At 46.8% G+C, this 27,688-nt stretch overlaps 1 protein-coding gene across 3 annotated transcripts in view; it reads right to left on the reverse strand.

The window, feature by feature from the left end:
- The window catches only part of JADE1 (jade family PHD finger 1), a 223,176-nt gene extending 196,448 nt beyond the window's left edge, over window positions 1–26,728 (reverse strand). The window contains exon 1 of one of the 3 annotated variants that reach the window (XM_078676770.1): window positions 25,955–26,277. The gene's annotated coding sequence lies outside the window, so the exon portion shown is untranslated. Of the gene's footprint in view, window positions 1–25,954; window positions 26,278–26,624 lie in introns of those variants that run through there. The other 2 variants (XM_078676772.1, XM_078676773.1) reach the window with 2 other exon arrangements.
- Between the last annotated feature and the right edge of the window lie 960 nt (window positions 26,729–27,688).

A 27,688-nucleotide genomic window follows, 5' to 3' on the forward strand; every position in this document is an offset into this window, starting at 1 on the left:
AGTGCAGTACAGTGCAGGTGAGTGCAGTACAGTGCAGGTGAGTGCAGTACAGTGCAGGTGAGTGCAGTGCAGTGCAGGTGAGTGCAGTGCAGTGCAGGTGAGTGGAGTGCAGGTGAGTGCAGTGCAGGTGAGTGCAGTGCAAGTGCAGTGCAGTGCAGGTGAGTGCAGTGCAGTGCAGGTGAGTGCAGTGCAGTGCAGGTGAGTGCAGTGCAGGTGAGTGCAGTGCAGGTGAGTGCAGTGCAGGTGAGTGCAGTGCAGGTGAGTGCAGAGTAGTGAGTAGTGAGTGCAGAGTAGTGAGTAGTGAGTGCAGAGTAGTGAGTAGTGAGTGCAGAGTAGTGAGTGCAGAGTGCAGAGTAGTGAGTAGTGAGTGCAGAGTAGTGAGTGCAGAGTAGTGAGTGCAGAGTAGTGAGTGCAGAGTAGTGAGTGCAGAGTAGTGAGTGCAGAGTAGTGAGTGCGCAGAGTAGTGAGTGCGCAGAGTAGTGAGTGCGCAGAGTAGTGAGTGCGCAGAGTAGTGAGTGCAGAGTAGTGAGTGCAGAGTGCAGAGTAGTGAGTAGTGAGTGCAGAGTAGTGAGTGCAGAGTAGTGAGTGCAGAGTAGTGAGTGCAGAGTAGTGAGTGCAGAGTAGTGAGTGCAGAGTAGTGAGTGCAGAGTAGTGAGTGCAGAGTAGTGAGTGCAGAGTAGTGAGTGCAGAGTAGTGAGTGCAGAGTAGTGAGTGCAGAGTAGTGAGTGCAGAGTAGTGAGTGCAGAGTAGTGAGTGCAGAGTAGTGAGTGCAGAGCAGTGAGTAGTGAGTGCAGAGTAGTGAGTAGTGAGTGCAGAGTAGTGAGTAGTAAGTGCAGAGTAGTGAGTAGTAAGTGCAGAGTAGTGAGTAGTGAGTGCAGAGTAGTGAGTAGTGAGTGCAGAGTAGTGAGTGCAGAATGCAGAGTAGGGAGTGCAGAGTAGTGAGTGCAGAGTAGTGAGTGCAGAGTAGTGAGTGCAGAGTAGTGAGTGCAGAGTAGTGAGTGCAGAGTGCAGATTAGTGAGTAGTGAGTGCAGAGTAGTGAGTAGTGAGTGCAGAGTAGTGAGTGCAGAGTGCAGAGTAGTGAGTAGTGAGTGCAGAGTAGTGAGTAGTGAGTGCAGAGTAGTGAGTAGTGAGTGCAGAGTAGTGAGTAGTGAGTGCAGAGTAGTGAGTGCAGAGTGCAGAGTAGTGAGTAGTGAGTGCAGAGTAGTGAGTGCAGAGTAGTGAGTGCAGAGTAGTGAGTGCAGAGTAGTGAGTGCAGAGTAGTGAGTGCAGAGTAGTGAGTGCAGAGTAGTGAGTGCAGAGTAGTGAGTGCAGAGTAGTGAGTGCAGAGTAGTGAGTGCAGAGTAGTGAGTGCAGAGTAGTGAGTAGTGAGTGCAGAGTAGTGAGTGCAGAGTAGTGAGTGCAGAGTAGTGAGTGCAGAGTAGTGAGTGCAGAGTAGTGAGTGCAGAGTAGTGAGTGCAGAGTAGTGAGTGCAGAGTAGTGAATGCAGAGTGCAGAGTAGTGAATGCAGAGTGCAGAGTAGTGAGTGCAGAGTAGTGAGTGCAGAGTAGTGAGTGCAGAGTAGTGAGTGCAGAGTAGTGAGTGCAGAGTAGTGAGTGCAGAGCAGTGAGTGCAGAGCAGTGAGTGCAGAGCAGTGAGTAGTGAGTGCAGAGTAGTGAGTAGTGAGTGCAGAGTAGTGAGTAGTAAGTGCAGAGTAGTGAGTAGTAAGTGCAGAGTAGTGAGTAGTGAGTGCAGAGTAGTGAGTAGTGAGAGCAGAGTAGTGAGTGCAGAGTAGTGAGTACAGAGTAGTGAGTAGTAAGTGCAGAGTAGTGAGTAGTGAGTGCAGAGTAGTGAGTAGTGAGTGCAGAGTAGTGAGTGCAGAATGCAGAGTAGGGAGTGCAGAGTAGGGAGTGCAGAGTAGTGAGTGCAGAGTAGTGAGTGCAGAGTAGTGAGTGCAGAGTAGTGAGTGCAGAGTAGTGAGTGCAGAGTAGTGAGTGCAGAGTGCAGAGTAGTGAGTAGTGAGTGCAGAGTAGTGAGTAGTGAGTGCAGATTAGTGAGTAGTGAGTGCAGAGTAGTGAGTAGTGAGTGCAGAGTAGTGAGTGCAGAGTGCAGAGTAGTGAGTAGTGAGTGCAGAGTAGTGAGTGCAGAGTAGTGAGTGCAGAGTGCAGAGTAGTGAGTAGTGAGTGCAGAGTAGTGAGTAGTGAGTGCAGAGTGCAGAGTAGTGAGTAGTGAGTGCAGAGTAGTGAGTGCAGAGTAGTGAGTAGTGAGTGCAGAGTAGTGAGTGCAGAGTAGTGAGTGCAGAGTAGTGAGTAGTGAGTGCAGAGTAGTGAGTGCAGAGTAGTGAGTGCAGAGTGCAGAGTAGTGAGTAGTGAGTGCAGAGTAGTGAGTAGTGAGTGCAGAGTAGTGAGTAGTGAGTGCAGAGTAGTGAGTGCAGAGTGCAGAGTAGTGAGTAGTGAGTGCAGAGTAGTGAGTGCAGAGTAGTGAGTGCAGAGTGCAGAGTAGTGAGTAGTGAGTGCAGAGTAGTGAGTGCAGAGTAGTGAGTAGTGAGTGCAGAGTGCAGAGTAGTGAGTGCAGAGTGCAGAGTAGTGAGTAGTGAGTGCAGAGTAGTGAGTGCAGAGTAGTGAGTAGTGAGTGCAGAGTGCAGAGTAGTGAGTGCAGAGTAGTGAGTGCAGAGTAGTGAGTGCAGAGTAGTGAGTGCAGAGTAGTGAGTGCAGAGTAGTGAGTGCAGAGTGCAGAGTAGTGAGTAGTGAGTGCAGAGTAGTGAGTAGTGAGTGCAGATTAGTGAGTAGTGAGTGCAGAGTAGTGAGTGCAGAGTAGTGAGTAGTGAGTGCAGAGTAGTGAGTGCAGAGTAGTGAGTGCAGAGTAGTGAGTGCAGAGTAGTGAATGCAGAGTGCAGAGTAGTGAGTGCAGAGTAGTGAGTAGTGAGTGCAGAGTAGTGAGTAGTGAGTGCAGAGTAGTGAGTAGTGAGTGCAGAGTAGTGAGTGCAGAGTAGTGAGTAGTGAGTGCAGAGTAGTGAGTAGTGAGTGCAGAGTAGTGAGTGCAGAGTAGTGAGTGCAGAGTAGTGAATGCAGAGTGCAGAGTAGTGAGTGCAGAGTAGTGAGTGCAGAGTAGTGAGTAGTGAGTGCAGAGTAGTGAGTAGTGAGTGCAGAGTAGTGAGTAGTGAGTGCAGAGTAGTGAGTAGTGAGTGCAGAGTAGTGAGTAGTGAGTGCAGAGTAGTGAGTGCAGAGTAGTGAGTAGTGAGTGCAGAGTAGTGAGTAGTGAGTGCAGAGTAGTGAGTGCAGAGTGCAGAGTAGTGAGTGCAGAGTAGTGAGTGCAGAGTAGTGAGTGCAGAGTGCAGAGTAGTGAGTGCAGAGTAGTGAGTAGTGAGTGCAGAGTAGTGAGTGCAGAGTAGTGAGTAGTGAGTGCAGAGTAGTGAGTAGTGAGTGCAGAGTAGTGAGTGCAGAGTGCAGAGTAGTGAGTGCAGAGTAGTGAGTGCAGAGTAGTGAGTGCAGAGTGCAGAGTAGTGAGTGCAGAGTAGTGAGTGCAGAGTAGTGAGTGCAGAGTAGTGAGTGCAGAGTAGTGAGTGCAGAGTAGTGAGTGCAGAGTAGTGAGTGCAGAGTAGTGAGTGCAGTGCAGGGGAGTGCAGTGCAGTGCAGGTGAGTGCAGTGCAGTGCAGGTGAGTGCAGTGCAGTGCAGGTGAGTGCAGTGCAGTGCAGGTGAGTGCAGTGCAGTGCAGGTGAGTGCAGTGCAGTGCAGGTGAGTGCAGTGCAGTGCAGGTGAGTGCAGTGCAGTGCAGTGCAGGTGAGTGCAGTGCAGTGCAGGTGAGTGCAGTGCAGGTGAGTGCAGTGCAGTGCAGGTGAGTGCAGTGCAGTGCAGTGCAGGTGAGTGCAGTGCAGTGCAGGTGAGTGCAGTGCAGTGCAGGTGAGTGCAGTGCAGTGCAGGTGAGTGCAGTGCAGGTGAGTGCAGTGCAGGTGAGTGCAGTGCAGGTGAGTGCAGTGCAGTGCAGGTGAGTGCAGTGCAGGTGAGTGCAGTGCAGGTGAGTGCAGTGCAGGTGAGTGCAGTGCAGTGCAGGTGAGTGCAGTGCAGGTGAGTGCAGTGCAGTGCAGGTGAGTGCAGTGCAGTGCAGGTGAGTGCAGTGCAGTGCAGGTGTGTGCAGTGCAGTGCAGGTGTGTGCAGTGCAGGTGTGTGCAGTGCAGGTGAGTGCAGTGCAGGTGAGTGCAGTGCAGGTGAGTGCAGTGCAGGTGAGTGTAGTGCAGTGCAGGTGAGTGTAGTGCAGTGCAGGTGAGTGTAGTGCAGTGCAGGTGAGTGTAGTGCAGTGCAGGTGAGTGTAGTGCAGGTGAGTGCAGTGCAGTGCAGTGCAGGTGAGTGCAGTGCAGTGCAGGTGAGTGCAGTGCAGTGCAGGTGAGTGCAGTGCAGGTGAGTGCAGTGCAGGTGAGTGCAGTGCAGGTGAGTGCAGTGCAGGTGAGTGCAGTGCAGTGCAGGTGAGTGCAGTGCAGGTGTGTGCAGTGCAGGTGTGTGCAGTGCAGGTGAGTGCAGTGCAGGTGAGTGCAGTGCAGGTGAGTGCAGTGCAGTGCAGGTGAGTGTAGTGCAGTGCAGGTGAGTGCAGTGCAGGTGAGTGCAGTGCAGTGCAGTGCAGGTGAGTGCAGTGCAGTGCAGGTGAGTGCAGTGCAGGTGAGTGCAGTGCAGGTGAGTGCAGTGCAGTGCAGGTGAGTGCAGTGCAGGTGAGTGCAGTGCAGGTGTGTGCAGTGCAGGTGAGTGCAGTGCAATGCAGGTGAGTGCAGTGCAGTGCAGGTGAGTGCAGTGCAGTGCAGGTGAGTGCAGTGCAGGTGAGTGCAGAGCAGTGCAGGTGAGTGCAGAGCAGTGCAGGTGAGTGCAGTGCAGTGCAGGTGAGTGCAGTGCAGTAGAGTGCAGGTGAGTGCAGTGCAGGTGAGTGCAGTGCGTGCAGTGCATGTGAGTGCAGTGCAGGTGAGTGCAGTGCGTGCAGTGCAGGTGAGTGCAGTGCAGGTGAGTGCAGTGCAGTGCAGGTGAGTGCAGTGCAGGTGAGTGCAGTGCAGGTGAGTGCAGTGCAGTGCAGGTGAGTGCAGTGCAGGTGAGTGCAGTGCAGTGCAGGTGAGTGCATTGCAGGCGAGTGCAGTGCAGTGCAGGTGAGTGCAGTGCAGTGCAGGTGAGTGCAGTGCAGTGCAGGCGAGTGCAGTGCAGGCGAGTGCAGTGCAGGCGAGTGCAGTGCGTGCAGTGCAGGTGAGTGCAGTGCAGGTGAGTGCAGTGCAGGTGAGTGCAGTGCAGGTGAGTGCAGTACAGTGCAGGTGAGTGCAGTACAGTGCAGGTGAGTGCAGTACAGTGCAGGTGAGTGCAGTGCAGTGCAGGTGAGTGGAGTGCAGGTGAGTGCAGTGCAAGTGCAGTGCAGGTGAGTGCAGTGCAGTGCAGGTGAGTGCAGTGCAGTGCAGGTGAGTGCAGTGCAGGGGAGTGCAGTGCAGGTGAGTGCAGTGCAGGTGAGTGCAGTGCAGGTGAGTGCAGTGCAGGTGAGTGCAGTGCAGGTGAGTGCAGTGCAGGTGAGTGCAGTGCAGGTGAGTGCAGTGCAGGTGAGTGCAGTGCAGGTGAGTGCAGTGCAGTGCAGGTGAGTGCAGTGCAGTGCAGGTGAGTGCAGTGCAGTGCAGGTGAGTGCAGTGCAGTGCAGGTGAGTGCAGTGCAGGTGAGTGCAGTTGAGTGCAGTGCAGTGCTGGTGAGTGCAGTTGAGTGCAGTGCAGGTGAGTGCAGTTGAGTGCAGAGTGGTGTGTATTGACAATGTAAATGACAATGCCATTTATTTATGATTTAAAGAAAAAAAATTGTCATGAGCAATGCCAATAGCTCTACCTTTAATGATGCCGAGACCATTGCATTGTAAATGCTTGTTTTGTCTACTTTTAATAGGGCTGTTTTAGTGTTTTTAAGGATGGTGTTGTCGGCCTCTGGTTTTTTTTTTTGCCGTAAGCAATGCTATGGGGTCCAGACCTCCTAGCATGGCTCTCTCTAGTTCTAACCATACTGGTGTGTAATTCTCATCAGGGGCTAGCCACTGGGTCCCTTATCTGGCTAAACATGCTGTTTGGAATGTCTTCAAATTGGTTATGTTGAGTCCACCTAGGTTTTTACTCAGCCGTAGTTTTTGCAGGCTTATCCTGGGCTTTTTATCCTTCCATATGAATTTGTTAATCATGGCGTCTAGTTGTTTGTGGAAGTCTATTGTGAGTGTAAGTGGAAGCATTCCTACCAGGTAGTTGATTAGTGGTGTTATCATCATCTTGATGGATTCCACTCTTCCCCACCAGCTGATATATTTGGGCAACCAGGCGGTCAGTTTATCCTTGACCTTTTTTAGGGTGGTGTTCTCATTGTTTTCTAAGGTGTCTCTGAGGTCCCTCCCGAAGTATAGACCTAGGTATTTAAGGAGCTTCCTTTGCCATGCTAAACCTGAGTCGCCTAGGACCCCCTTGTTGTATGGACGTTCATAGGTTTACATTCAGACTTGTCTCTATTGAGTCTGTACCCCGAGACTTTTGCGTATGTCTCAATGGTGTTCATTAGTGCTGCAATAGATTCTGTTGGCTTCTTAGTTATTATCAAGACGTCGTCCGCGTATGCAGCCAGTTTCACCGTCAACCTGTGTGTGTCTACCCCTGCAATGTCAGGGTTGTTCCTGATCATGCTGAGGAGTGGCTCTATTGCCAGTAGGAAGAGGGCTGGTGATAGCGGGCATCCTTGTCTCGTTCCCCTCTCTAGTACTAATTGCTCCGATGTTCCCCCATTGACTACCACTCTTGCTTTGGGTCTGTTGTATAGGGCCATCACCATCCCTCTGTAGGCCTCACCTAGACCAAACTTCTTCATGTACTGTTCTAGGAATGGCCAGGACACTCTGTCAAAGGCCTTTTCGGCGTCTAGTGCTATCATGACCTCTGGGTCTGAACTAGGGCCGTGCGGTTGATCAGGTGGCAGAGAAGTCTTGTGTTGTCCTGGGAGAGTCTATTCTTGATGTAGCCTACTTGTGAGTTGTGTATGAGGTGGGAGAGATAGTTATTCAGTCGGCTTGCTAGAATTTTAGCGTACATTTTGCAGTCTACATTAATCAGCGAGATTGGTCTGTAGTTTTGTGGGTGTTGTGGGTCTTTGCCATCTTTTGCTATTACTATAATGTTGGCTTCCGCCATGGTGTCTGTCATTTGTCCCTTCTGCACACAGTGTGTGAATAATTCTACCAGGGTGGGCTTCAGCTGTTGAAGCTTGTAGAAGCTTGCTGTGTATCCATCTGGCCCTGGTGCCTTGTTGACTTTGAGGGACTCTACCGCTTTTTCAATCTCCGCCCCTGTTATGTTTTGGTCTAGTAGCGACCTTTGGTGATGTGTTAGAGTGGGTAGGTCCAGTTTGCTTAGTAGGTCTGCTCCCCTGTCTGCTAGTAGGTTTTTGTCTGCCTTGTACAGGTTGCCATAGAAGTCTTTGAATGTTTCCAAAATGTCTTTGTTGGTCGTGTGGGTCTTTTTCGCCCTGTCGGTGATTGCGGCTATGGAGTGCTGCCTCTGTTTTGCTTTTAGGTAAGACGCTAGTGCTCTCCCTGCTTTGTTGGCCGTGCACAAGTTAATTGCTTTGTATTTATTTATCCACGTGCCTGCCCTTTCACTCAGGATTCTGTTTAGTTCGTATTTCTTTTTTGTAAGGGCAGTCAACGTGTTTGCATCTGCGAGATTTGCACAGTGGCCTGTCTCTAGGACTCTGATTTCGTACTCGAGGTCTTTGATCTTTTTATTCCTTTCTCTATTCATCTTGGCCTTGATACTTAGGAACTTCCCTCTGAGGGTGGCATTGAGGGCGTCCCACATGACGCCTTTGTCCACCTCTGCATTGTCATTGAAGGACAGGTACTCCTTGATTGCTTCTTCAATCTCTGTGGCAGGTGTGGGGTTCTGCAGTATGTCATTGTTTAGTCTCCATCTGCGGCTTGGGCGTTCGTTGTGCCTGCCGCTGAGGGAGAGACTTATGTATGCGTGGTCTGAGATTGTTATGGGTGCTATGTCTGTGTGGTCAATGAGGTGCGTGTGTGTGGCTGACATGAATATGTAGTCTATTCTGCTGTATGAGTTGTGGGGGTGCGAGTAGAAAGTGTATTCCCTCGCGTCTGGGTGTTGTAACCTCCAGGGGTCTCTAAGGTGTAACTTTGCGCATAGGTTTAGCAGGGTGCTCTGCTCTTGAGGTCTGTGGCTTTGCCTGGATGGGTGTCTGTCAATGGCCTGGTCTAGCACATCATTCATGTCTCCGGCCAATAATACCAGGTCGTCGTGGGGGAGTTTGTCCAACCTGCTCTCTATATCATTCCAGAACTCCTTGTTTTCAGCGTTAGAACCGTAGACATTGGCTATGTGTATGGTCTCGTCCCCTTTTTTAAGGCTCGTTATCAGCAGCCTGCCTTCAGCATCCTTGTGGCATTCATGTATGGCTAAGTTACTTTTCTTATGTATCAGTGTGATGACTCCTCTTTTTTTCTGTACGTCCGGTGAGCAGAAGGTGCCACTTATCCAGCTCGCCCTGAGGCGCAGCGCATCTTCTTCTGAGAGTTTAGTCTCCTGGAGGACATACACGTCCGCCTTGAGCTTTGCCAGGTGTTCAAGTGTTTTTCTGCGCTTGACGGGATGGTTGAGGCCTTTGACATTTAGGGACACTACCTTGATGTCTGAGTTCAGTTGGCTAGGTGTCTGTGTCATTGTTGCCATGTAGTTGTGTGTTTGCCGCGGTTTAGTTTTGTGCATCCTGTAAGTCGGTCGTGCATGTGCCTCCTCCTCTTGTTTGCCCCTGGTTTCAGCGCTCTACGTCTCTGCCCCCCGTTCTTTGGCCAGGTCGCTGCGCTGTTGGTTCTGTCTCCGAGATGAGTGTGGTGCAAGGATAGAAAGTCTTGGATAGGAAAGAGGAAAGAAAAGAGAAAATAGGCATAGAAATCAATAGTAGTGTACCACCGTACTTGTAGAACCCCCCTCCCCTTCTCCCTGCCCTCCCCCCACCCCCGTGCTTCGTGCTGCAGGCGTGCGACAGTGATGATCCCCCCCCCCCCCGAGATTATACTTTGAGATGGTCCCGCTAGGCATACATGTTCAGTTATTCAGAGTCCCTACCCCTCAATTGTTCCGGTAATGAGCAGCTATAATGATTGCATAGCATATTCAAAAGGATATACATCCCTGCGCCCATCGTCTAGGGGCAGGGGGTCCCAGTCTTTTTCCCCTTGGAACTGTCGCTGGTTTGGAGCATATCTTGGGGTAGGTCTGTTCATTTTCAGTGCTGAGGTAGGTATGTTGGCTGTGTGTGCGTATAGCTTCCTTGTTCACTCAGTAAAGAGCTGAAACAGTCTTGAGGTAGATGCATCTTCCTGAGTATGTCTTCGTTAAAAGGGTGGCGCAGGGCCACGAGGTAGTGTCGGCTTGAGTTTTAGCTAGTGGAAGTGTTCGCGGTCATATGGCGTTGTTGTCTTCTTCGCAGTTGTCCGATGGGGCTCGTCTTTTCCCTGTGCCGGGGCTTTGGGCCTCCATTTCCTCCGTGGTGGGGCCTTGAAGAGATCTCCTGCGCTCACCCGGGTCGTCAAACAGCGTGGTGCCCTTCCTGTCCATGATCTTCATTCTCGACGGACCTGCGAAGCTGAAGGTTATGCCTTCTCTTCTCATCCTGTCTCTTAGGGCCAGAAAGCCCTTCCTGGTTTCCACTGTTAGCTTGGAGAAGTCTTGTGTAATTATGATTTTATTCCCGTTCCATGTCAAGTTTTGGTTCTTCCTTGCGATGGCGAAAATTGCTTCTGTCTGGTGGCTGCGAAGCGGTTTGCAAATGATTGGGCGCGGTCCTCGGCCATGTTGAGGTTTGTGGGCTGGTTTTCTGTATGCCTAATCGATTTCAAACTGCCTATCAAACTTTATTGATGTTAGTTGTGGCAGCAGTGTTTCTAGTAAGGCCACGCAGGATCTGGTCCAGCCCTCCTCTCCTTCCGGGATGCCCAGGAGGCGTATGTTTCCCCTCCTATTCTGGTCGTCCTGCTCTGCCATAATTTTTTGGAGGTAGTCTGTGGTCTTTGCTACCTGTGTCAGCTCTCTGCGCGTTTTCCCACTATTATCCTCTAGGTTGCTGACCCTTTTTTCCGCTGCTGTCAGCCTTTCATTAGGTTTGCTTTGATCTGCTCTTATGGCCGCTAATTCCAGCTGCATATTGTCTATTGTCTTCTTTGTGGCTTTAGCGAGCTCATTCCCTTCGGTTATTTTTTTAAGGAGTGTGTCCAGAGTGGTTTCGCTGTTATGATTGATCTTAAGCTTTGACGGGGATTCCAGTGTGTCTTTCCGCACCTTTTTGGTGTCGTTGGTGGATTTGCCGTCCTGTCCTGCCATCTCTGCGACCCCTCTTCTGGCTAGGTATGTATGGAGCCTGTCGACCCTTTGTTGTTTTGGGCCTAGTCCTTCAAGTCGGAACCTGCAGGACTCTCCGATTGTCCTTGTTCTTGTCTTGGCTCCCGCCAGCGCCACTTGTGGGTGAGGGTTTGTATGTGTTCCAGTGACCTAGCCCCTCTTAGTCGATGATGATGGCCTTCCCTCTGGCTGTTCAGTGGTCTTGTGTTGACTTAGTGGGCAGACTTACTTGTTTGGTTGCCCGTCTCGTTGCTTCATGCCTGCTTAGTCGTTCAAACCAGGGTGGCTGCGTACTTGGGCACAATACACACTCGTAGTGCACCTGTTGTCCTTGAGGGCCCCTTATTGGCCACGATGTTGCTCCGGCGCTTGGACTTATTTAATGCGAGATGGCGCCTGCCTCTGTTTGTTACCCGCTGTTATACTCCTTTTTCTCCCGTGCTGTTTGGATGTTCAGCTGCTGCCCGGTACGCTTCCCCCAAGGGGCAGGTGAGGTGTTGAGGCTGTGGGCGTTGTGGGGCCAATTTGGCGTTATTGTATCAGCGCTTGGCGGCTGTCCTCCGCTGTGTGGCCCTGAACTTGTGTCGGTCTTACTTTTGGGCTCCTTCGTCTTCCTATGCCACTGCCGTGCGCGAGGTTACTGAGGTGCGCAAAATGGCTGCTCCCGTTGTGCTTGGGTTTCGATTTAGTTTTTGCTCGGCTCACCCTTAGCGCCTGTATAATCTCGCTGGCCTTGGGCGCTTTGGGCGCTTTTTCCTTTCAGGTGCGTTTGTTTCTTGTCGCCTGTTGTGATGCAGAGGAGTGGGTAGGTGGGGCGAAGCGCGGGGTGGCCGCTTGCTTTCTGTTTTGGGTCGTCGACCCGGCACCGTTCTCCCCTCACGCTGCTCTTTTTCGCTGGCCTTTGGGCGCGTTCCTCTGGCGCGCGTTTGGCTCCTGTCTCTTTTTGTTGATGCTGATCGCGCGCTTGGTTGTGATCGGCAGTGCTTGTGCTGTGAATGGGGAGGAGGGGTGCGGCTGAGCGCAAAATGCCCGCTATCGTTATTTGCCCATGTTGGTTTCGGTTTGTTCGATTTAGTACGTCTCCCCCTTATTTGGTTTTTATCTGCCCCCGCTGCTTTTGGCAGAGGTGCGCACCGCTTATTGTTTCATGCGCTTTCAGCTGCCCGCTCCCTCTCTCACTCTTTGTGCAGTGGCGTACCGGGGACTCTCGTTGCGTTGCGATTCACTCGTGTGCCGCCATCTTGGGCTTTCCTCCCAACTCCTCTCTACGTTCCGATATCCGTTGATTTCTCCTTTTGCTGCTCCTTTGCCTTGAGCCCGCTTCGGCCAACTTGTGCCCTGTATATTCCCACGCCCGCTCCTTCTGTTTTTTCCCGGTTTCTCTGCCTGCAGGACACTTTGCTCGCCGTTATTTCTCTCGGGGTGGCGGAGGTAATGGACTCAGGCACCCGTCCTCATCACCGTCCAAGCCACGCCATTAAATGGTTTCTCTCAATAACTGATAATATATACTAATTGTTTGAGTAGTTTCATTGCACAACATGCAGGGGTGTGAAAACCCATGTTTATTTTTTTTCAAGAAGGACCTGTGAAACATTTGCAATATTTCACAGGGAGAGTGAAGTGTATGTTTCATAATCATAACAGCCCCTAAATCAATCTCCAGAGCTTCACAATGGGCCACTTGGTTTATGTGCCTATGGAGAATATCATTATGCAGCAGGATTATCTAAATTAAGCAGCAGCCAACTATATGGCATATTCTATGACTTTATTTTAATACAGCAGGGCTAGAAACTGTGTTCAAATCTGCAAATTGCACAGCAATTAAGTTGCAAGTGCAGGAAATTGGCGGCTTAACCATCTTTATAACCAATCTACTCAGGAAAGTAGACAAAAGCTAACGTTTCTAATTCCAGCAACTGCTAGCCACACCTTTTATAGAACAGCTGCAACGTTCTCTCCTTTCTACAGTCAGAATTCTTTTGTTAACAATTCATAGGTTGTTTTTAATATAAATGTCCACATTACTACCAACGTATTGAAGTATTGATTTCATCTTTTAACTGCAGACAACCAACCACTATAGTTCAGTAGTAAGTTACTTACTGTCGGAATTTATCTTCCTGGCATAAAAGTATTGTCTGGGGGTCCGGAGTAGGTGAGTCTGTTACCCTCCTCTTTTGTGTGATTTATAGGTAAAAAATGCTGACAAGGCGGCAGCAAGGAGGGACTATCAAGCCTAGTAGAGACTTGGAAGGCAGCGTTTATGATGAAGCCTGTCACACAACTTTGTGAGTGAGGGCAGGATTGACACACAGCAGGTGCCACCACGAAATAGAGACACTTATCACTCCCTACTCCTTCAGGGGCATAAAAGTATTGTCTGGGGGTCTGGAGTAGGCGAGTCCGTTACCCTCACCCCTCCTCTTTTGTGTGATGTATAGGTAACAAATGCTGACAAGGCGGTAGCAAGTAGGGATTAACAAGCCTAATAGAGACTCGGAAGGCAGCGTTTACAAAGAACAATGACACAAGCCAGTTGAAAACATGGGCAGAAAGTGGGTGGGGGTTCAAAGCCATACTCCATCACTGCATGCCTCGCAGCAGCGCATGCGCTGCCCAGGCTCGACCTAAAAAGGATGCCAGTGCCCTACAGCCAGAACCTATGGGGCCAACCGGCAACAGCTAGACCAAATTAAAGACTGCCTATAAAACTAGCTTGTGGTGAAGGAGACCTTCAGTTTCATGGTTAACGATGAACCCAGCATCCATTGCAATACCATAACCGTTATGTATTCTGTAATATGTTGCATATTTTTTAACACATAGAGGGAATATTTATAGTTTGTCCCAATTTTTTCACCCGATTGTGCATATAAAATAAGATTCAAGAAAGTACTAAAATGTAGTGAACTATAATTACAATCACTGGTTGATGAAGTGGGATTTGTTATAGTCACATAACTAATCCAAAAGTTAACGAGTAAACTCAGAACAAAAATCCTTTGATGGCAAAATATAATATAAATTACCATCAAATATTTGCTTAGAATGGTCACAGATGCCAAATGCCTGATTTCATATAGGCTGAACACAAAACAATTGTCAACCAGCATCAAATCAATTACAATCAAGTATATTAGAATGAAATCTCAATTGTTACGTATTAGCATAACTCATTCAAAGCACGTTTCTAATTACTCCAATTTATAACAGATATTTGCACATTAAACGATGTTGATGGGATCACTACTAAATATCAAATAAATATTTCTTCCCTGCGACTGTGGCACACGCTGCATTGCTCCCTGCTCAGTTTTCCTCACATGCATCACCCGTCACCATCTTTCAGCCCTGTCTTCTAATATTCTGAGACAATCAAAGCAATGACAGAGTTGCCTCAATGCTACAGAATGTGAGAAACCCTGGCACTTCATCTTAAATATGCTTTACCTCATCGTTCACCTGCCATGCAGCAACACTTCTACTGAGGAAGGAGGCAGGCCTATTGAAACCCACTGTGGTCTCAGAAGTGTGAACCTCTCTCATAATATGCCTGAAAGAGGCACTGAGTAACTCTCAGAAAAAGAGCTAATCTGTTGGATGCTTGTATATGTACAAAGGCTAGAGGTTACCTGTGCAAAACTGTAGTTTCCTTTTCTCTTGCCCACTCAAGGACTCCTAACACGTCAAACGCCTACTCCTTAGACACAACTGCCTTCTCATCTCAACATTAACAGTGCATCAAACGCACGAAAGATGCTTCAGCACTGGGATATTCTGCACAACAGCATCTTTTGTGCAGACAAGCAAAGGAGGAAACATGAAACCTTGAGACCTGCTACCTCTTATCTAACCCTATGCAGCAACAAGGAATATCCATATTAAGTACTGCTGGAACACCAACGCACAACTGAAACGTCACACTGCTAAAGCACCATCTCCTACGCAAGCACTTGGTTGTGTTCTTCAGACGCTAAACAATAACCAAAAATAACTGCAATCCCTATTCAGTATTCAGGCCCACCGGGTTTTTAGTATTACACTGTACACACATTTTGATTTAGAAAAAACAAACAATGGGATCTTGCCCGGAATGGGGTTGGGTGCCAGATAATGGCAAAATTGTATGCTTGATTTAATCTCGGCCACAAGTGATTGCTCAGGCTGCACTCCATTCACTTTTCCTGCTTAGGATTTCCTACTTGGTTTGGCAGTAAAGAAACAGCCCAATAAAGTGGAGGACATGGGAAGGTTCATTCACAGGATTCCCTAAACTCTACTATTCAAAATTGTAATTTTAATGCTATACTACCAATGTATTGTAGCTGTCCGTGATAAAGCAGAAATTACAGGTGGCAGGCACTACATTTTACATCAATGGTCACATACCTCACAATTTCTTATTAAGTTTGTAAAAAATGTTATGTACTCATTATGTATTGGCAAAGACAGCAAACCGCTACCACAGAGCAAATACACTGGTTTAAGTGGGGGCAACAAACAGCATTTGCTCCTTTTACGTTATTAGTGATTGTGTTGCACATTTCTGGCACTATACTGGCCAAGTAATGCTCTGTGATTTACATAGTGCGCTTTCACAAGCTCGGCAGGCTCCTGTCTTCACTTACGTGATCCCTAATTCCAGACTGCTTCCTTTACGGAGGACATGAGCACAGTGTGAACTGTTTAAGCCAACCATTTTCCTCTTTCTTTTGGATTGCACTGGCAAGGAATACATAGGAAGCGTAAACACAAAACAGCCTCCTCCTTCATCTAAAGCCCCTCCCCTTATTACAACAGATGGCCTAAACTTTTAAGCAAAGTTTTGCTGGACATTTGTCCTGCTTTGCACCGAAAACACTTTAAGACTAACTCAGAATGCTTATTCAACCAATATTAAAATAGTATTTGTTAATGCCCTGGTAATGAGCCTTGGCTATCACTAGACAGACATGCAACAACAATAAGACTGAATCCTCCTATAAAGTTTATGATAAAAAGCGGAACAGGACTACACGGAGTAGCTGAGCAGACATAGGGGTGTGACCAACAGCCCCGCATAAAACTGAAGCTCGTGGCTAAATCTAAAATGATGTGACTATCAATTCCTTTTAGGGGTGCTTGGATTTTTTTTTCTTAGACACCAGAAGATGCGCCGACATTCTTGCCTCCCTACAAGGTTCAAGAGCACACAGCAGCAACATCCATGTCAATGCACATGAAGTGATCATATTGATTTTTTCCCCCATCAGCCCGAGACTATCACCTCTTCAGCTAAAACCAAAGACAATCTGATTCTTGCACCTTACTTCTGCCTTCTATAGGCTTAAGTATAGCATTTTTTTTTTCGTATCACGCAACATCTGACAGTTTCCAAGCACCCAACGGGTGCATAGAGAGAAGCAGTGGCAAAATGCAAGTATGTGTGAATGCATTCTTAGAGAACGGATTAAAAGCAAAAGCATATATCACTTTGTGCGATTCCTGACTATTCGGTGCACAAATTTAAGAATTGCCTAAAAAAGCTGCAAAAAATCCGAAAATTCCATTTGAGATATGTTAAGGCATCCAGTAGAGTGGAGGCTCTCTTCACAGAGAAAGTTGACTCACCATGCATCAACAACGCAAGCGCCTCGTCAGCACTTTTGTTGACGAGACAAGGGGAGGGAGTGCCTCAGTCCCTGAAATGTCTTGCAACCCCGTGCCCAGTCTTCCCAGTCCCAAGGACACAACTAATCAGACTTTTGTAGGACTTAAAAGCACTTTCCGGAGTCGCTGATCTGCTTTTTGCAACCAATGGGATAAGTCAATCTCAGATCAGTACATTCAATAAATTGTAAGGGAGAAACAGATCCAATTAGAACACATCCATTCCATGGGCAGATATCCATTCAAGCAACTAACGCTCCTCCAAGAAGTCTAGAAGCTTCATTAAGGAGGACAGCTCCACTTCCAGAGGTAGGAGTATGCTTAATCTCATTTTTGGTTCTAGGTCTATGGTTGCACTAAACCTTGCTGTACTACCATTATGTCTATTCTCTGCACCATATCTTGATGTGTTACCCCATGGAACAATCTAAAAGTGTTCTATAGGATGTTGCAGACCTATGGTTCCTGTTCAATCTAGTAATGTCTTACCTGGAACCAGAGCAAGATCTAGAATTAATCTCTGGAACCCTCCAGACAAACATGGGTAAGTCCAGTTGAACTTTGCACCTTTTCCTCATTGAGCAAGCAGTTTTGATCAAAAGTCTTGCAAAGCCTGGAATCAGTTTCAAGAACAGAGGATTAGAGAAGTGGTCTAGCTCCATCAATTTGACTCCAGGCTAAGCAACCGGCCCAATGTTCAGTTCCAAAGGCCACTTCTTCCGAGATGGTTATATGTTCCAAGTAAATCAGTTGCATATTCTTGCATTCTCTAAAACGTTGTTTTCCTACATCCTCGATATTTCTGAGGCTCAGTTAATCTCTGAGGCAGAGAGGACCTGGCATGATGAACACTCTTTTACCTAAGCTCGATACACAGTCCATCAAATGCAGGCATAGGGAAGGATGCCAAGTATCTCTGCAGGTCTGGGGGGTCTGCTACATACTTTCACACCAATTCTCACTATTCTGAGCATGCTACTAAATAGTTGGAATGAGAAACTGGATTTATTTTAGTGGCTGGCTCTCTGCTCCACCGAATGAATGAATGAATGAATTTGGGTTTTCTATAGCGCATGGCTGCCCGGGAGCGTCCCAGCGCTGAGATTGCAAGAAACAGCTGAGGGTGGAAGTAGAGGGATGAGGAGAAAGGTTATTGAGGGAAAAGGTGAGTCTTGAGAAGTTTCCGGAATTTCATGTGATTCGGCTCGGAGCGAAGTTGGATTGGCAAAGTATTCCAGATGGTTGCGGCCATGACCGAGAACCGACGTCCTCCAGTCCGGGCTTTTTTAATTCGATGTACCGTGGCCAGGTTGCCTTGGGCTGATCGTAGGGACCTATTGGGTTTGTATAGGGAGAGCATGGTTCTCAGCATTGGGGGTCCTTGATTTTGCAAGGCTCTGTGAGTGGAGCATAGAGCTTTAAATTTGACCCTTTCACGGATCGGCAGCCAATGTAGTGCTTTAAGGGCAGGTTTGGCTGATGCTCTGCGAGAGGTCCCCGTGAGGATCCTTGCGGCGGCATTTTGTGTTCTCTGTAGAACATTAATCGTAGCTTCCGGGGCAGCCAGGAAGAGAGCGTTGCAGTAGTCTAATCTTGACAGAATTAGACCTTGAATGAGCGTTTTTTGGGATGATGCCGGGAGAAGTGGAAGAATTTTTCTGGTTGACCGTAGTAGACCCACACATGTACCGGCTGTTTTTTTTGCCTGTGTAATCATGGAGAGGTTCTGTTCCAGCCAAAAGCCCAGACTCTTAATCTCAGTTTTGAGTTCTGGGCGGGGTCCTAGGCATGGAGGCCACATGGTAGAGGGTAGGGGTGGTAGTTGATGTCCCAGAAGCATGAGCTCAGTCTTTGAGCCGTTGAGCTTCAGCCTTGAGTTGGACATCCAGCCATGAATACCTTCTAGGCAGTCATGGAGGTTTTTCAGTTTGTCTTCTTCTAGCGAGAATGAAACAACCATTTGGGTGTCGTCAGCATATGTGACGGCTTTTATCCCAAAAGGGGTGACCACATCCTCCAGGGGGGCCATGTATGTATTAAAAAGAGTAGGGCTCAATGACGAGCCCTGGGGAACCCCACATTGGAGGGGGAGGATGTCTGATCGTATGTTCCCTTCGCAGACCTGAAAGGTACGGTTTTCCAAAAAGGATGAAAGCCAACGAAGTGCCGTGCCCCTCACTCCCAACCCAGATAATCGCTGGATTAGGATCTTGTGGTCCACCGTATCAAATGCAGCGCTTAGATCCAGGAGGATCAGTAAAACCGATCCCCCTGAATCCAGGATGCATCTGGTCTCCTCGACCACTTTCAGGAGAGCTGTCTCGGTCCCCTGCCCCGGACGGAAGCCTGTCTGTGAGGGGCGAAGGAGATTGTTAGATTCGAGAAAGGCTGACAATTGCTGATTGACCGCCCTCTCAGCAATCTTGCTCAGGCCTGGTAAAAGAGAGATTGGACGAAGGTTGGACAAATCTGAGGGGTCGTGGCCTGGTTTCTTCTGTAATGCCTTGACAATTGCGTGTTTCCAGTTGGGGGGGACTACTCCTTGGCTAAGGGAGGCGTTGATAAGGTTAGTGGCCAGGTAAGCGATAGTGGGTCCAATTTGTTTAAGGATACGGATGGGGGCGGGATCGTTGGGGGAACCACTTTTCAAGTCTGAGAGGGCTTTCAAAAAGTCCTCATTGGACAGCAGATTAAAGTTATCTAGAGTTGGACTGGTGGTGGGAGATATAGAGGCAACCAGGAAACTGTTATCAGCTTTGGGTGGGAGTGATTGCAAGATATTGATGATTTTATTTTGAAAGAAACCAGCTATTTGGTTACATCTAGCAACCGTGGGTTGTTGATTAGAGGGGGGATTGGGTATTTTAAGGAGCTCTTTGACTATTTTATACGTCTCACGAGTTGAATTAGATGCTTCTTTAATTTTCTTTTCAAAAAAGGAGGATTGGGCTGCTTTACGGGCTGCTTTGTAGGACCTCATTGCTGTTTTATATTCTTCCTTAATAAGAGGATCCCAGTTTTTCCTCCATTTTCTCTCGTGGATTTTGCAAATTTTTCTTAGGTTCCTAAGTTCTTGTGAGTACCATGGAGATTTGAATGTCTTACTTTTTTTCTTCAGGTCTATTTTAGGGGCGATTATATCCAGGGAAGAGGTAAGCCAACTAGTAAAGTTGTTGTCTGCTTTTGCAGGGTCGGAGTCTGCCAAACATGGTCCTATCTCGTTCAGAACTTGGAAGAAGGGAGAACATTGGCAATTACCAATATTTCCTGTCTGCCAAGGGATTATCTCTTATGCCTTCTGGCAACTGTGCTTTCTGACAAATGTGAGCAAAGAAATTAAGGAAAACCAGTTTACGTATATGGGGATTGATTATGGGTCACTGCTACCACGCCAGTTTGCAACGCTTGTTATTTTAAAGCTTTTGGATTTAAGAAATGCTGCTGTAATATTCACAGTTACTCATCTTCTTATACATGGTTCCTATTTTAAATTGTATGATATACAAAGCAATGGAATTTGTTGATATCAAATGACCCAATCTCAATGTCATGACAAATGTGGGATATCAATGCAACTCGTGGAACACTAAGAACAAACACCCATTTAGGAAGGCTAAATATGGCTACATCAGCCGGGAAAGCAAAGTTATTTGAATAAGTATCCAACCTTAATCAAGGGCAAGTAACACTGAATCAACCATGACATTGGTCCATCATTTTATTTCACCATACAGAGTACACTTTTAACATGAATGCTGCAATGTGCTGTGGACGAGTGTAGCTTGATACCCATTACTACGAATGCTCAGCCTTTGCCTTCGAAATTAGTTTCATCCCTTCAAATCTGAATTTCTTTGGATCAATCATGTGAGACAGCACAGCGTCAATTGCCTAAATCTATTCCTATTTCCAACGTCTTTCAATCACGGAGATCTGATTTGTCTGGACTGACCAGCCACTTGCCTCGCAACTTTGTAAAAGCATACCGAGAGAGGTGGTTCTCTTTAGTAACCGGATATCTGTTGGTTGCCAAAGTAAACCTTGGCAAGCAAAAATATGTCAAACAGAACCTGGTGCACAGCTGTCGAATTTACCAAGCTGTCTCAGATTAATCAGTTTAGGCACCTGCATGGTATCGGACCTATTCGTTCCATTTTCTTTTGCCAGAAAGATTTTTTACAAGGTTAAGCAATATTGACAGGGTTAGCAAGCAAAAATATTAATTCAGGAGCAAAACCATCCGAGGCTTAAATACATCAGGCGTTTGCAGTGCTTTTGCATCCGATTTACCCACTGGGGCAACAAAACGAGTAATAATATATTATCATTTCTTTTCACCTGCTTTGGATGCACTGTCCTTTTAAAATCATGTTGCACTTGCTGGTACCAAAAGCAAAACGATCATAAAAACCATGAGCTAGCATGGTTTGTTCTCAGGTCCCAATGCACGTCAGAGAATTCAGATACGAATATCCTTGGAACCCAAATTTGCCTGCTCACAACGACCTTAAATGATCCCACTGGACACTTTTAAAGCAACTAGGGATAAATACGTTGGGTCTGAACTCAAAACCATACTAAAGGTAAACCACATTAATGCTTTCATAATTTTAAGATATGCACCAAGTTCAGAAAAGGGATACACATTTAATTTTGCCCCACAACGATAAGCCTTATACATGAGGATTCTGTTTATATGCTTCAGCCTCACAAGACACAGCAGTTCTCTGGACTTATTTCTGGCAGCGCTGTACTCCTCAAAACTTGCACATGAAGCATTCATTAAACATGTGTAATAGATATAGTCGTTATCATCCATCCTACTATTCCAGAGGTTGTGTGTTATTGCGCACAGCAAATGAGTATTCACACCAGATACTAAACAAAGTCCGATTCAATAATGTTGTGTCATAGATAAATCGACAATGTGCTTTATTAAAATAAAATTAAACATTTTTTTAAGAACAATGTGCAGCGAAAGTGCAAGGTGAAAGATGCTAATAGCTGCTTGTCAAACGTAGAACAATCTAGCTGTAGAGTCATTTGGCGAAGGGACCTCCCAGTCTAGAGAAGCACCGCCAGGCCTCCTTTGCAGCAATATCAGACCTAACCACTATGCAATAACAACAAATCAGAACTAAAAGTTACATAAAAACTAATTCGGAAAAGACTTCTGCTGCTTTTCCAGGCAAACAAGAGGCAAACTGCAGAACTGTGCATAAAGGAATAAAAAAAAGTACTGACAATTTATATTAACCAGACTGACACGGACATAAAGGCTTTACATTTTGGGGGTATTTGCAATCAGGTATTAAAACAATTCTTTCAGCTTTGAAAAGGCTAACTGTCGCAAAATAAAGTGCATTGCGAATTTGAAATAGAAACCAACTCTTGTAGTATGCAATACTCACATACCAGATCAAACAAGTTTTAAAACGGACTTACAACATCCTATTTTCTGGTCAGAACGTGTTCGTCTGCAGAACTTAAATACAGTGTTCAGTATTCAGTGAAGTCTTTGAATTTGATTTACACTACAAGTTCACTAGATGCATTTTCATGGCACAGTACAACGAAGGGCAGAGAAAAAACACAACACGATTTATATCAAAGATACCTCTCATACACAGAGTACAAATACACACGTCAGCCCAATATCAACGATTCATTCTGATTAGGAAATCAGAGATTGAATTTCAGAGAGAAAAAATCACGGGCCTTGGCATCCACTCCGCTCCATAAATAGCAAAGCATACAGCCGATCTTTGCTCATCGTCACAAACAGGTTTTCATCTAGTGATTAAGCAGGCGTGAGCTACATAACTATACACCTCAACATTTAATTAACGTATTCCTCAAAGTGGTCAAAGTATTAATGAGTTCCAAAGACAGATCAAACGCCAACATTGCATGACTAACTTTATGTACAACAGGAATTCCATTGCCTGGACCGTTTAAAACATTTTGCGTCACTGAATCACAGATGCTTCCATCTTGGGCATTATTTGCACAATCATCTCTCCAAAACCTGGACAGTAGCAAACGCTTATCCACTTCGTGTTTTGGAGACAGGGTTGGTCAAATATGTAGACTAGCATACACAATATGTGTAATCATCATTTGCTTGTCTCACACCCTACCAGATCTTTAATGTATTTAAAGGTATTTGCTTTTGTGCTTTGGCACCATCATATCTCTGCTGCTCAGGATGTACCAAGAATTACCAAGCCAAGTTTTCAACAATTGCCTAAAATGCTGCCTGTTAGATAGTAGTCTCATAGTGATAGGAAACTGATTCCAGTGCTTGGCTGCACAGTGTGATAGACTCCTGCCTCCCCATCTGACTATGAATTTTAGAGATACAAATGAGACCCATGTTTGTAGATCTAAGGTTTCTCACGGGAGTGTACCAGGAGAACAATTTCCGTAAATCAGCTGACCCTGATTTGATAAAAATTTATAACGCGCAAAACAATAACCCGCAGGCCTCCTCCATATAGTGCCTTACGAACCAAGCAAAGGGCCTTAAATTCTATCTGTTGCTGAATAGGGAGCCAGTGTAGTGACCTGATGGCAGCAGAGGTGGGATGGCCTTTAGGAATGTTTAGTAACAAGCGTGCAGCAGCATTTTGTATCAATTGTAATTTTGCCCTTTGCGCCTTATCAATGCCTATGTAAAGTGCCTTGCAATAATCTAACTTTGAAAGTATAAGGGCCACTACCACCGTTTACCTTAGCTCCTGAGGGATAAAGGGGAAGATCTTCTGAAGGATCTTCAGTAAAAAGAAGCAGGAAGAGGTTACACGGTTGATCTGAGCTGCAAAATTAAGCCGATCATCAAAGATGACCCCTAGATTCTTGGCCTTGTCAGTTGGAACAGGACATTCGCCAGCCTCTGTCAACCACCAGGTTTGATTCCACAGGGATTGACCGTTGCCAAACTCCATCACCTCAGTCTTATCAGTGTTAATCTTGAGAAAGTTATGACTCATCCAGCTCATTTCTATTGTGAAAATGATCACCTTACTTTTTTTGCATTTATAAAATAAATGTTCATGGAAGTATCTGGACTGCAGTGCAGGTCTATCCGCAGCAGTTCCATGACTAATAAACCATCTGCATATTGCAATACTTAAACTTGCTTTCCTGCAACATTTGGTTGATCTGCATGAGTTTTCACAAATATAGAGAAATTAGAAGTATACGGGGAGAACAAAAAGAAGTAAGGATTCCATACATTCCATTTTCTATCCTCATTCTTTTTGCGAACACCTGATTTTAACCCATCAGGACTCGCACCCATGAGTTTGCACGAGTGAGACCACAATTTTAGTGCCCCTTTCGGAATTCCTTTTCGTCCGTCTAAGCCTAGACCTTTTTTATTACTAAATATATACACACTACAAATGCTTACTTACAAGGGCTCCCATTCCGCCCTCCTCATCCATTGGTGTACTGTAGAGAAATCCACATTTTGCTTCCACCCACCTCAGCATTCAGTATGGGGCACAGGGTCAGCCATCGTCAGACATTGGCTTACCTGTCATGAACAATGCGCATATCAACAAAATAAAGTACCCCGTGTCTGAACCTACTGGTCTCATGTAGGCTTTAATATTATATATATATATATATATATATATATAGTTTTCAACAATTTTGTTTTAATACAATGTGTACCATCATAGAAAAATCATCCACAAACAAAATACATACCAAGTAAAACCACTACTCTGTCAGGGCCAGCATTATGCCAGAGAACAATGCCATCATAATATAGACCTACATAGCATACCAAGAATTTCAATCACTGTCAGTTTTTGGCATGGTTGGAAGAGGGCAGAAAGCATACAGGCTCTCGCTCAAGTGTGCACACACACTGAGAGGTGATGCACACACAAGCCAAAACCTCATCAGTCAACACCAGCTTTGCTAATGCTTGTTTTTTTCCATCTTCCATATGTGTGGTCAAATTTATGAGGTGCGTGAGTATATATACGAACACCACATGCACTCCTCTTTTTTACATACTTCTGGTGCATTAGATTTAACAGCAAGGTATATTTTTTGAATCTAAGCGCTTCCTGCGAAATCGTACCTGTTCAAAAACAAAAATCCTTATATTATCTACCCAGCTTGTCAACTAACTTAGTTAGGTCTAAGCAAATAACTTTCCAATGGAATCCAATAAATAAATACAGCATCTTAAGAGCAGCCGTGAACAAATAACTACTTTGTAAATCAAATCTCCACAACAAAGATAGGTGCTGTCATCCAAAGAATGTTTGGGCTGGACTGTTCCAGTGGGGAGCAGGGTCAAGACTGATTTGGGTATGGCTGGGGTTTAAACTGAAATGGCATGTGGGGGAGGGGGGGGCATAAAATAACTATGGATTTAGGCCCAGATCCTTGTATTGAGGTGAATGTTCGACATTGTTAAGCATTCTGTCACAGGTTTAGTTAATGTAGGTGGGTCAGTGTCGTGAGAAGCAAAAGAAAAAAAAAAAAACCAAAACAGTATAATTGATTCCATTTACATCTGCCGACACAAATCGAATAAAACCCCTTAGTGATTTCCAAATTTTAAAGTAGTCTTGTGACACCACCCCCCCCCCGTTTTTTTTTTTTAAAACACATTTATAATAGTCAACACAAACCACAGAAAACAAGCCATCTGGCAAATCCCGAATTTTTAAAGAATCCAAACAGCAATGAAATCCGTGGCTCTGAAAGAAAGTTGTTCTAGTTTCCCACGGTCTAGACATATGATATTATAACGAAGTTTTCTGCTAAAAAACAAAATCGTCCTCCAGGTATTTCACGTGCTCCGTTTCAAGATCCCATGCGTTGCATCCCATCAGCCATTCAGGCCTTCATTTTTAACGTAACGCATTGAGCAATAGCAACGTAGTAATCGTTAACTCCTTAAATGCGCTCTTCTTGACTTTTCCAGATTTCAAAGTAAGCAACCGGGGCAATAAAGCACTGGCCGAAGCCCTGCCCCGCCCCTTTTTAAAGGTACAAGCCTAACAAGTGACGCATCCGCCCGCCGAGTAACGTTTATGACAGCACTACTGCTGTGTCAGAAGCTGAGCAGGGGCACGTCAAATGTGACCTCCTTATTTTCTCAAGGTCCTATTAGTGTAAGTAAAAACAACACATATGGTCCTACTTGAAGGGCAATGCTCGGGCTTTCTACACCAATCCCGTTCCTGGTATGGAAAAATCTCCTGGGAATAGGATTCGGAGGGAGGAGAAAAAGTAGTGTCAGTGGAGGCGAAAGTGGCCGATGGTGGAAGTGTCCCTGCAAAACATCTCATCTGAGATGTTTTGCAGGGAGCCCATCGGCCACTTTCGGCTCGGTACGACCCAGAGTAGAGTTAACCGATACTGTTACAACTAAAGGAAGTAGTCGCATGCGTCTGCCAGTTAATGCCAGACACCAAAACACGCGCACGCCTGGAAACAGTAACATTGAATGAAAGACGCGATAACACCGAAAAGGAACAACCATCATTTTGGCTCCGAACGACGCACATGGAGCTGGTTCCACAGTGAAAACGAAAGTCGTTAAGTTCGCATGCAATGGGGTTCCGCCATATGCTCGTTAAGAATGACTAGTATGCTCAAAAGAGAGGGTCGCCTGGCTAGCCCCGCCGAGTTGGAGTGCGTGGCACGACCAGCGTGTTTGAAAGTGCTGACGAGCGTAGGTCTCCAAGCCCCTGGCACCGAGGGCGAGCCTCGCAGCGCTCAGAGAAGTAAACAACCTGCTGCTAGGAGCACGGCACCTCCTTTGCATAGGTGAGCGGTGCCGGGGGCGCCGGTTCCACCCGCCGCGCGCTGGAAGTCTGCCATACGGCGCACGTCAACAGTGCCACCCACCCCCTTCAAGCATGTCTCGCGCTCCCAACCCACAGACATGCAAACCACAAACCTGCTGAGGGGGAAGCGCCGGTCTGGCGCAGGTGGGTGTGCAGCGGTGATCACGGCCGCCCCCCGCCCGGGGACATGTTGCACTCTCCTCCCGGGAGGGCAGGAAGCTCGCACATCCGATGCCACTGACCCTGCAACACGCCCTCAACTTCTCAGGGTTTCAGCCAACAAGCTCGGTTATGGGGGAACCACGCAGCGCTGGCCCAGGGGTAGCCTCGAGTAAGGAAGAGCCCGAGGGAGGCGTTACGAGCTCCCGGGCCAAGGCTGCCCTGCCCCCACCGTGCAGAGTGCCAGCTGCTGCCAGAGCTCGCGAGAGGCGGCCGGGCACCGCCCCCTCCCCGGGATCAGGGACCGGGCGCACACCGCCGCCCACCGGCCCCCGGAGGCACCAGAGCTGCGCAGACTCGCCTCGGTGGAGGCGCGTTGGTACCCGCGTTTACCCGGGAGAGTCAGGGGTTTACGGGCATGTTCCAGGGTCACCAGAGCCTATGGAAACTGCTGGAAATGTCCAGTGTTTTACAATCGAGCGTGTAACCATAATGGACTTGGCATTTCGGGAGGTGCGTCATCGCCTGTGAGCCCTACTACCTGATATCTGCAATGTGTTTTCGTTAGTGTGTATTTTTAGACCCACTTTATTTAATTGCAAAATAACCGGACAAGTCCCTTACTATTTCACGTTGCCAGCCGCTGCGACCAGGGATGGAGTAGGCACGGCCCTCACATCGGAGAAGGCGTGACTCACACGAGTGACAGACTCACCACTACTTCTTTTAAGCCTGTAATTGCGCATGTCAGGCTGTGCGTAGGTGTGTCACCCAGTCTGTCATGCGCACTTTTAAGCCTCTGGTGTGTGATGCATCAGAGAGCCTGGTGGGCAGACACCGAGGCCACCACACTTTACTGTCAAATCGCTGGATTACCTCGCCCACTAACAGTCAACCAATCCCGAAGCTGCACTCTGTTTTAAAGAGCTACGTGAGAATTGGCTAATGAAGTATGTCGTGTTGGTACCAGGATAACCTGAAATTGGAGAGGGAACCGTTACAGGAATAAAGCGATGCTGATCGCAGACGTGAAACAACAAAATGTAGTGGTTTCATCGCATTCAACAAAATACTTATTATTCTTTTGACTTCTTTCACCGAGCGCAAATAAATATTACGTTTATGATGTCGCAGGAGGGCTTATCGGCAATGAAGTGGGTAAAAAGTTTGGCATTTGTGCTCATTCTTCACAATCGTGTGCCAGCAGAGGCTCGTTCCTCCCGCTTCCTTTAAAATACCTCCGTTGGGAAAGGACTTTGCTTCATTAATGCCTCCGGGAAACAATCCGCTTTCCAATTAAAATTCAAATTGTAGGCGTAATGGCCAACAACCCATTAAACAGAGCAAGACTCTTCGAATACCCTGTTGTGTCACTTTTCATTAATATGTGCACTTTTCCTCTTTGCATTTTATAAATGTATTTATTGTCTTCAGCATAAGCCATCCTACCGTAAGTATAACAAGGATTGCCATTAGGCCTGGCTTATTAATAAAAAGTGTAATTGATGAGTTTAGGCACTCAATAAATTATCATTATAATATAAATTATCATTATAATTTTTGCACTCGTGCATCCATTCATCCATCCTCTGACTCAGTCTTGCATTCACCCTCTGACACAACCACAGTAAAACACCCACAACAACATATGCAAGATACATTTAAAGAATGCAAGTAAAAAAAGAAAA

The sequence above is a fragment of the Lissotriton helveticus genome, chromosome 2_1 (assembly GCF_964261635.1).
Source record: "Lissotriton helveticus chromosome 2_1, aLisHel1.1, whole genome shotgun sequence".
Taxonomy (NCBI): Eukaryota; Metazoa; Chordata; class Amphibia; order Caudata; family Salamandridae; genus Lissotriton; species Lissotriton helveticus.